Source organism: Lytechinus pictus, chromosome 15 (assembly GCF_037042905.1).
Source record: "Lytechinus pictus isolate F3 Inbred chromosome 15, Lp3.0, whole genome shotgun sequence".
Lineage (NCBI taxonomy): Eukaryota > Metazoa > Echinodermata > Echinoidea > Temnopleuroida > Toxopneustidae > Lytechinus > Lytechinus pictus.
Window position 1 is genome coordinate 29,468,043 of NC_087259.1, and position 11,492 is coordinate 29,479,534.

Here is an 11,492-nt window from a genome sequence, read left to right on the forward strand (position 1 = left end):
TGTGATATCCTAATGAAACTAGGAAGAAACGTTTTTAAATTAAAAATACAAACCACACGCACCAAAATATATTTCAACGAGGAAACTCAGTTTGGAATTTTATTTTGATGTCAGCTTCCTGGTAGTGTTTGGTTCAAATCATAAGGGGGAAGGGCATCGTATGAGAAAAATAAGAAGTATAAAAGGAAATAGAGTTACCATTTAACTTGAAAAGCGGACCAATTTCGTCATCGTGTCAAACAGGATATCCTTTTAACAATTTTGATTATTTCCATATTCACTGGCGGATCCAGGTAGGCCGCAGAGGTACAGACAATATTTCAGGGAAATATATATCATACAGACGTTGGTGAGGCCCCCCCCCCTTTTTTTTGTCAAAATTTTCTTGCCACAAAATGACCTCGATATTTTTTGCTTGTCAATTTTTACCGGAACAAAATGACCTCACTTTGATAGTGAAGACGTTTTTTTTTGCTTGCCAAACTTATCCTCTAAAATGCCCCCCCCCCCTTGAAAAATTCTGGATCCACCCCTGTCCATATTGCTCACTAATACAACTCCAGCCCATGTTATGCCCTCTTTCAGTCTTTGATCTATTCTATCAAAGTATTGATGCTACATATTAAATTATAGAAATATTAATCGTATAAATCACAATAAAAATGTAATATTAAATTGCAAGCGAAACTGAAGACCCTATGTGGGAGTTTGCTATATCATTCTAAAACGAAAATGATAACAACTTTGTCAAGATGTTGTCATCCCTGAATGCTGTGCATGTATTTTTATTTCTTTACATCTCCTAAAAGGAAGAAAGGTAAACACGATGTTAAATGCTATCTAAATAACAGCTGTTAGATAGGCCCTATTAATACGATTGTTACCATATTATTATGGCTTAGAGACGTCGTTCCGATGTGTTAAGCGCTATATAAATGCGGAATATTATTATTATAGGTGTAATGAGGAAGTAAATTCATTTTTTAAAGTCACGTCATTTGGTAAGACATTAATCAAAATGATCATCATTTTCTTTCTTTCTTTCTCTCTCTCTCCCCCTCTCTCTCTCTTTCTTTCTTTCTTTCTTTCCTTTCGTTCTTTTTTCTTTCTTTCTTTGTACAGAGGGAGGGGGCACCTGCCCACCGCCATTGTGAGGGGAGAACCATTCTACATCAGAAGATATTCATTTTTATCAGTTGCACTTGCTGACAGATATAGGTGGCGCTAGTGCACCCATGATCACAGCAGCGTTGCCATTGATCTTTGAGATTCTCTGAATGCCCGTTACTTGCTCTCTCTCACTCTCTCGATAATAACATAAGTTTATTACACCATTAATTTAGAATTGCGATAGCAGACCTTTAGATAAAAGCTAAGTTGGCAGGAGAGACGCGATGCGTTATTTTCAAATATATAGCAACACTGTAATAAAGTTAGTAAGAAATATAAGTGAAGAGTTCAAATGGTTATCCGATGGTTATTCAAATTCATTCGCTCGTTTTCTTTTACACGTGATATGTCTCAAGGTATTAATGGTTAATGGATCATAAAATTTGCAATTATGATTTTAATAACGATGGGTTGGTAAAAGGGAGCTACCACTGTAATGACAGAACTAAGCTTCAACAAAAATATGGGCAACTGACAACTACCATGACTCCTATGACTACAATGTACATTACAAGTCGAGAGATGGCGCTATTACACAAACGATCAATGAGTACCTCCATATCAGCACCAAGAACTGTCACAAGTTTCCTTTTTTTTTCATCCAACAGTGGATTTATCTTTTCCTTCACGTACGAAGAGCGCTCGCATTTTCATAAGTCATTTTGATATGACATTAAGCCTATATATGCCTTAAAAGATAATTTCCACAAAGAGCCCTTTTCAGGGAAAAAGAATTTTGCTTGTGCATGAAATACAAAATCATATACTTTATCTCGTACACCTTTCTATTAAAAAAAAAAAAGTAGCCCTATGCATTTGAATAAAACCCTGCAGTTTGTGAAATTGATATTGACAGGTATAATAAAACAAGAAAGCTGCTCGCAAGCGGCCTAATAAACCAGAATTTATTAAGAATTAACAGGGGCCGCGGAACTGTTTTGAAAGTGGGGGGGGGGGGTGGCTGACTATGCAAAAAAGAAAAATCACAATCAGATGGTAATTTTTACGAATTTTACACGGTTTTGGAAAAAAGTGGGGGCAGAAGCCTTCCAGCCCACTCCACCATTCCCGAGGCCCCTGAACAATCATCTTTAAAGGGATGGTGCGGGCTGAAAATATTCATATCTAAATAAATAGTGTGAAATTCACAAAGCAAAATGCTGAAAATGTCATCAAAATCGGATAACGAAGTTAATGAATTTGAAAGTTTATCAATATTTTGTGAAAACAGTTATATGCACATCGTCATGAATATTCATTAGGTGAGCTGATGATGTCACATCCCCCACTTTCATTTTTCTTATGTTATTACAGGAAATCATAATTGTTTCATTTTTCATACATGTGTAAATGATGTGTCTCCATTTTGATAAAATAAGTTGCGGCAATAAAAAACTAATGCACTCAGTCAGTTGTCAATCCAATTGTTTTGGTTCTTGTTAGAAAAATTTTGAATAAAACTAATTTCATATAATAAAATACAAAAGAACTAGTGTGGGATATATAACATCATCAGCCCACTTAATGAAAATTCATGAAGTCATGCCTAGAACTAATTCACCGGAATAATGCAAATCTTTAAAATTCAATAACTTTGTTATTTGTTATCCGATTTTCATCAAATTTTCAGCATTTCGCTTTGTGAATTTTATTTTATTTATTGAGATATAAATGTTTCCAGTCTGGACCATCCTTTTGAAGGGACGGTGCAAAGATGAGGGGAAGGGGTGGGGGAACTTCGGGAGGAAGGGGGGGGACCTGATTGTGACGTCATCAATTGAATTACCGCAGATATTTCCTCCTTTCAATACTGCCTTTCCTCTCTCTAGTCTTCTTCTCTTTCTTCTATCCCCCCCCCCCCTTTTACACTTCTGGAAAAAAAAATCATAGTGGGCGGTGGCCTCCTGACGTACAATCTGTGACGCTGATCTTTATGTTTAAAACAAAATATCCAGCCCTAAAAATATGTATTATGTTTATTCCTTTATTATGATTTTAATATATTTACGAATATAGTATGCCTATGTACCTTTCTTTTTATGTATTCAGACCTGAAATCGTCAAAAACTTTGTTTGTTCATTTCGTTTGTTGTTCAAAGATTTGTTGACTTATTCCAGGGAAGTCCCTTTTCATTCCTATGATTTGGCATTACTTTTTAAACTCGTATGCAGGTATAAAAATAACTCAATCAATAACCACCCCTCCTTCTCCTCCATTTCCTTCTTTTATTTTCGCCTTTTTTCCTTCCAAATGTTTTAATTGAAGTACGTCTTGTACGAATTCCCACTTTTGTCTGTGCTTATTACAATTTTTTTCACTGAATTTTCATGCACAGTGAATAAGATCAAAAGTGTTGCGTTTTTTAACTAACTTCCCTGTTATATCCATGCTCAGTTATTAGAGCATTCGACTGGCTCATGCTTAGAATGAACAAAAAAAATAGAAGAAGAAGAAGAGAGAGTACAGAGAAACATATTTGAGGGGTAATCCCTCGTACATTCCAGGAGAGATTAAACCCGCCCACATCATGAATATTTATAAACGAATCGATAGTGACGTCACCATAACAACATAGAACATGTGAGAGGGAAATCGACAGCTTCGTCTTCATTGACGAGACTCGACTCGACTGTGTGGTGAGATTATTCGGAGAACCTCTTTGCTCGACGATTTCAGTGCTAGGAAGCTTCGTTCTTAGAGACTTCGAAATGGATTATTCAGCTATGGGAATATTTTGTAAGACAAGAAGAGGATATTTCATGGTATCATTAATATACATCGTGTTTTCTTCTCTGCAAATTGTAATCACAGCACAGAATTTGTCAAATATGGGTAAGCATATAGATTTTTTAAAAATCAAATCGTGTGCATGCATTCTTGAAGCTCCTTGGTGAAATGGAGTCTCACGATCACCGAGGCTTCAGCGTGTTCTCCATTCGATACAATGGGCTATTGTTTTGACAGAATGAGGTGCATATTCGCCATGTACATGACTCCATGAGAGTGAACATTCTTTATGGTTTTATGAATTAAAGATGGGGGAGGGTAGGGTTGAAAAACTAAGTGGGAGGGGAGGGATAAGGGTACTAGATGTGGAATAACATCAAATGAATTAACATGAATTACAAAAAAATATTAAGCACATCTTTTTAAACTTCCTTGCTAAGACTCTAAGAGGAAAGTTAAATTGAATTCAGAGATGATGTTTAGATCCCAAGATAAATCTTGAAAATTAATTAATTTAATTTCAGACAATGCCATGATTTCCTTCCAGTTTTTATTGTTATGATTATCACATCATCATCATCACCACAATCCTCATTATCATCACTACCACCACCATCATCATCACCTTTCCATTATCATCATATCATCATCATCGTCAACATCATCACCATATACCATCATTACCACCACTGTGCACAATCATCATTATCATCACCACCAACACCATCATCATCATCACCACCATCATCATCATCATCATCATCACCACCACCATCATTATCACCACCACCATCACCATTTCCATTGTCCAGAATAATTGTTTTCTTGGATAGGCCTATTCATATACTTCTTATCAAGAATAGAACATCTCATTCTCATTATGCTACATAATGTTTGAATGTCCATAAGTATTCAGTCACACGCTCTTGTCCTTGCTTCGGCTCTCTCTTGTTTACACAGTAGCCTGTAATAGTGTGTTCACTGATTACTCTGTATATTGACTTTCATCAAGACAAGAGTGTACTCTAATCATATTCAGGCTAATTGAAAGGCAGCTGATTATTCATTAGTCTGGTTGTGTATACATTATGTAACATGATTATGAAGTCTTCAAAGCCTGACCAGGGTCCCGTAACACAAAGGTAAGCGATTGATCGTACGCTTGATTTTCACGATGGATTGTATATTGTAGTCAATGGAATCAATTGTAGAAAAATATTCTAAGATCATTGCTAAGCTTTGTTTTGCGGGCCCCAGGTTTTACTTGGCCAGATAATTCATTTGTCATCCGTGTATCTAAATTCAGACTGTCTGCCAGCCTGCCTCTTTCTCTCTCTCTCTCTAAAAAAAACCCAAAAATCAATAAGAAATGACGATGGCAAAAATGTATTTTATTAATCTTCACAGATTCCTTTGTCTTATTAAGTTTGATTCATAAGCAGGACAAATGAAATATCTTTCTCTTTTATAGGCACTATCTATCTATCTATCCATCTATCCATCCATCCGTCCATCCATCCATCCATCTATAATATTCGCTTTTCTATCTCTTCATTAGGCATATATCTTTCTATTACTCATCTCAACACATCTCTCAAATATTTTTAAATTTCTATGCTGATTATTAATTTTTGGGGCATGTACCATATCATAGTAATTCGTCTTTCAGACATTTTTTATGAAGAACTTACTAATTTGCAAAAATAATCATGAGAGTAATTACACGGCATGCTTGTGCAAATTCTGTGAATTGAATCTGTTTTCTTTGAAAACGATTCTAACCTCAAATTGAAAAATTCTTCACCATTTCCTCGAAGCCCATATTAATTTGATTACAATTGCATGGAATATAGGTCTTGCCGTAGGGCATGTATTATAAAAGGAACAAAATTATGAATATACTGTTTGTGGCTAAAATTGGATTCACCTTAGGCCTTACAGTTGAAAAGCAGGTTTCCCATCTGTCTAGGTATTTTGCTGAATTCTTCATATATACATTGACTCTCTGTGTACATAATATGTATCTGTCTTAATTGTGGAGAAGAAATTGGTATGCAAGTGATGATAGTTGTTACTTTGTTAAAAAAAACTAAACAATTATATCAGAAAATTTAATCTAATTTGAACTCTGCCAAACTGATGTATGAGGATGTTTGCTTTGAGGGGGTGTCAGTAATCACTTTCTTTCGGAGTTTTATTTCCCTCTTTAAAATTGTATTTCTCCAAATATTCCTCTTCCTCCTCTCAAAATTGTGCAGGTATAGACGGTGTAATTTCTCCTTATGGTAGCTCCGTGTTCCTTTTCTCACTTCTTGATAGCCATGGCTCTGAGATTCTTAAATGCCAACTTTTTTCCCAGGGTTTACAATCGTTCTAGCAGGCCAATTAAAGTCTTTCGTTATTATTCTGTGTTCTGTAATCAAACCACACAAACACAGCATGAATTCTGCTCACAGTGTCTTAGTTTGCAGCTCTACAAGTTAAAGTGAGCTACTATTACATGTAGCTGCTGCATTTGTGGATATCATCAAGGAGTTTGATATCATTGAGTTTGTTGCATATGACCATGGATTTGACCAAAGTAAAGACATAGATTATAGGGCCAATTAAAGGACCTACTTGAAATAATTATTCATGTAAATGTCCATGATTCATTATTCTCTTGGTTCTGAGATTGACAGAGAGTGAATTAAAATACATTACGAAATACATGAAAATCAATTTTTCGGGGGGAAAATCACCAGATTATGAAAATAACTACAAATTATATACTGCAAGGAAAATATTAGGCCTACATACCATATAGGCCTACTCAGTGGATTAGATTGGATCAGTGGAAAGAAAGATATTATTTTCCCGGGGGGGGGGGGGGGGGGGGGGTTAGGACCTTGATAGTCTTAAAGGTATTACATGTACATCACAAAAAATATGAAAATTCTGCTTTTCATCAATTATGAGACATTCCACATCCCAGAGATTGTTTTTTATACTGCATAATAAATACATTCCATTGGACTGAACAGTGTCATGTTAAGTTCTAGCTGACCGATGTGAACACAACTTCAACTGGACAATGCATCCCTTATTCCAGTAACTGACCTTCATGCCCTGACAACTCTTAGGAGATACACCTTATCACTCACTTTATTGTCATAAATATATGCTGGAATAATAAATGGTCCTGGATATGGAATGTGTCAGACGAGGCTTTGGCTTATACAAGGTGTGTGCATCATACTGGTTTATGTGACTTTCAAGTAGGCCTTTCCTGTTTGTACATCAGGAGTGATGTTCAGAACAACCAAATAGTTGTATGATTTAACTCCCAAGAAGTAGAACAAAATATCTTTGCGAGAGAAATCTTGAATCCGTTAATTTGTTTTCTGAAATTGTGTGGTGTGAGAGATCTAAAATTTTATGTGAAATGCACAATTATCGGCCTGTATATGGAGATGGGGGGGGGGGGGGCACTTGACACCAAATAATTCTGCGAAAGAGAAAAAAAGAGAAAAATAGGAAAAGGGGTGGAATATAATAGTTTACTGAATCTATCATTAAAGTTGAATTAAGAAGACGATTCTAAATATTGAGATATTTACATTAATAGCAACCTTACAGCCCCCCAAACACTAATAGGTGATTCGACCCCCCATTTTCTTTTTTCAAAATAGTGAATTTGAACGATTTATCCCTACCCATTTTCCCTGAGTTCGCTCCTGCAATGCCTACCGAGACGGGTGTTCTTTGAGTGTGACGTCACCGGGGGGTATTCGGTCCCGGTGCAGTAAACAAGGCAGTGCCGTTTTGTGTACTATGCACGTACTCCTTCATATGGAATAACTGCAGTTGAAGTTGTATCTGCGAGCCATAGAACTTGCAAAGAGGAAATGATTAAAATATTTGTGGCCGTACTATTATTCCAAATATGTGAATTCCCTCAGAATGATACCATAGACCCTAAAGGAATAATTTCAAGGTGAATAATATGAAATTTGATCGAGATCTTCTCACCAGTCGATAACGTAGCAGACGTGTTATTATGACATATTTATCCGCGTGTGACGCGGCTCTTGCAAAAAAACACAGTTGGTTGCGGAATTGCTTTGTGCCGACCGGCCGCCCGCTCCGGCGCAGCTAGCTGTCGAGCTACCGTACCGTTCTTGTTGTCTTCAACCATAGAGATGTATACTAATTACTATATATCTTTCTGTCTTCAACTCACTTCCGAATTGCGTTTGTATGTGTGACGGTGACCCCTAGCGTAATTAAATATAGAAAACAACTCAGAAGGCCGAGAAAGAATACTATACGTTTGGTTCAAGATTGTTCTGTGGAATGAGCTATGAGTGGAAATGATCCAGAGGATATAAAAGTGGAGTCAAAGACAAAAGAAAAGAAGAAAAAACGCCAGGGGATCGCTGCACGGCCATGAACTAAGTCGACATACCAGACCATAACAGTACACTCAATGCCTGGGTGTTGTGTGTACTAGTATTATGCGTTCAGCGCACGCTGAGCTAGCCGCCGGAATTACTTTCCAGCTACTCACTTGATTGAACATCGTGATAAAATAAATGAGAAATAGTGAAAATATCATTCAATAACTCACTGTTTGCTATCTTACATCATGATTGAAGAGTTCATGGTGGTTATTCATACTGTTTTTTATACAGGGAAAGTAAAGATTTGTACATATCAGTCCTATTTGTTTGATTTGAGTTGCTTTGAAAAAAAATTGTAAAATATCTTTCTCTCTCTGCATAGCATTTCTGTATGACATTCAGGCACCTCTTATACTAAATTCCCCCCGGTGACGTCACACTCCGAGTGACTTTTCTGTACACTCGTCTCTCGGGCTCTGACAGGTGGCTAATTTCATAGACTTTCAAAGCAAAATATCGAGAAGGCAGAGGATTATTGTGACATGCTATGTGTTTGAACAACTTATATATACTATATATTGTATGTAGAACCTATATTTATGGAAACTCACCCCCTTCTTAATTCAACTTTAAATGGGATATTTTTCATTTAGAAAAATGTCAAAATGCTTTCTCTCTCATTACCTTGTATTTTTTTTTTTGACCCATATACCACGTTGTGCCACCTCAAAATGTTTGGCTCACTACTGTATACACTGTATGCACTCTCTCCACTTCCTGGGGAGCTTGCAGCTTGATTTTCCAAACTCATTTGCTGGAGAAACTTGTAAAAGTAGGAGTTTTTGTTGTGGAATATTTAAATTTTGCCTTTGAATTTATTGGAAGCATTTAATTATTTCATTTTTCATAAAGAGAGAATGAATGATATAATCATAAAAACAGTTTTTGTCTGGATTTCAAGACTAACTTTGACTTCAGGGATTTAGATGAACATATTGATCTGTCTGGCATTTCTGTGCTAGATATGAAATAGTGTTCTGTTTCTATTAGTTACAATCGTTTTTATCCATAATCTGTAATTTCCTGCTGGGATTTCTCTTAATCCTTGAAAATTGAAATGCATAGGATGGATCAAACAATCACAGATAAATGTGTTATTGTGTTATGCTTGACATTTGTCTTTCATAAACTTAACTGTTATGAATGTATTACTTATTAAGGCTAAATACATTTCGAACATAATGAATGGAGAGAGGGAGGGAGAAGAAAAGGAGAAGGAGATTAAGAAGGAGAAAGAAAAGAAGGAGGAGAAAAAGGAGGAGAAAAGAAGAATAATTTTTCTCTTCTAAAATTTAATTTTCATATATTTGTCTTTCTCCTTCAATAGTTTTGATGTTGAAATGCTCAATTTGAAATAATGTTTTGTATTTGTGGCCCTTTGGTTGCCTATATTTGCATAGAAAATTAAAATGCAGATAATATTGATATAGCTCATTCTTGGTAACATGAATTCTCATCAACTTCAGCATCAAATGTTCGGGTCATGTAATTGAATTAATGTTGAAGGCAGTTCAATGTCAATATCTTTCCTATAGGAAAGGTTTATTTAATAAATTCTAGAGTATTTATCTCAATGAAATTATGGAGGTAATGAAGGTACCTCAAAAAGGAAATTGAGGGAGGAAAAAGTTTCTCAAGATTTTGATTAGATCACCCAAGAACCGTGACAGGGCTGGTCAAACTTTCATAGATATTTGAGAAGGCTCTGATTAAGGAAATCTTGGCAAGGGACTTGTATATTTGAACCTCATGAATTCTTATGTGATGGAGAATTTCAGAATCAGTATGAATAAAAATACTAGCTGTGCATAATTTCATTTGGGTCAGAGACTTTTTAGGTTACGTCTATTAAAGAGATACAGATCCTTTTCAGATCTATGCATTTTTACTTTGTACAATTTTAATGTTCTGGTTTTTAAAAAGAGTGAAGTAATGTATATGATGATATGAAACCAAATAAGGGTCAGTCAACATTAGAGTACATAGGCCATAGTAACAGGTTATAATGTTGCATTTAAAGTTGAGCTAAAACCATTTAGAACCTCTATTTTTACAATCCTATACATTTTTACCTTTTTAATTTTCTCTCAAGCCGTGCAGAAGAATGGTTAACTGTGCAATCTTATAGTGATAGGATCTACATGTATAACAAAGAGGAATTATGAAGAGGAATTAGACCAAGTTCCCTTTTTCTTATTGGGGGTAAGGTAGAAGAGATGCAGTTGGAGGACAATGATTGTGATGAGAAGAGAAAGAAAGAAAGACTGCATGGGATAATGTTATCACTTGTAAGGAATCATTCCATTTGAGGGATTATTTATTTAGGCAGGCATGGGTCCTGTATCACAAAACTTAATAGCGACTGATAGTGCAGTTGATATACATGACTGTACATTGTGATTTATGCAATTAATAGTCGAAATATGTTTTATGATCAATTGCTAAGCCTTGTGTTACAGAGCCCTGATCTAATAGGATCATGTGTTTCTCTCCCATAATTATGGAGTTTTTCAAGAACCAATAGTTGGAAGGATTAAATGTACTTCATGTCGTTCAAATGGATAAGCAATATCTTCTACTGTTTAACTAAGAGATATGCATGTAAACGTCTGACAGAAAGAGAAAGAAAGCTATGTACAATAAAAATTCCTATGCATTTGCTCATCTTTTCTTTGCTTATCCATTGTGATCTAACTAATAAAACAATGTAGACAATGCTTAATTTTTGCCAAGTCATTAGGCCTTACTGTCAGCAATCAGTTTTTGAATGACATTTTGGGCGGACATTTTCCAATTCCCCTTTTATATGTAACCCCTCCCCCGCTTGAGAAACAATGATTTGGGAGTTGCTAAAACAATCATGTTGACAAGTTGATCAGATTCTTAGTATCTCTTGTGACTCAAGGTCTTCTTAACAATTGTAAAAAAAGTCATGATTTTTCATATATTCTTTTGATCGAAATAATTTCAAAATTATATTAAACCGTCTAAAAATCATTTCAATCTGTTTACAGAGTTTGCATCATAGTTTCCTTCATAATCTTGATCATATTTCAAATGAAAGGGTCAGCTGATATTTCAGTTATGTTTTCACATTTAACTACAACACAGTCATTTCTGTCTAGAATATATAGTAAAATATATGGCAAGAC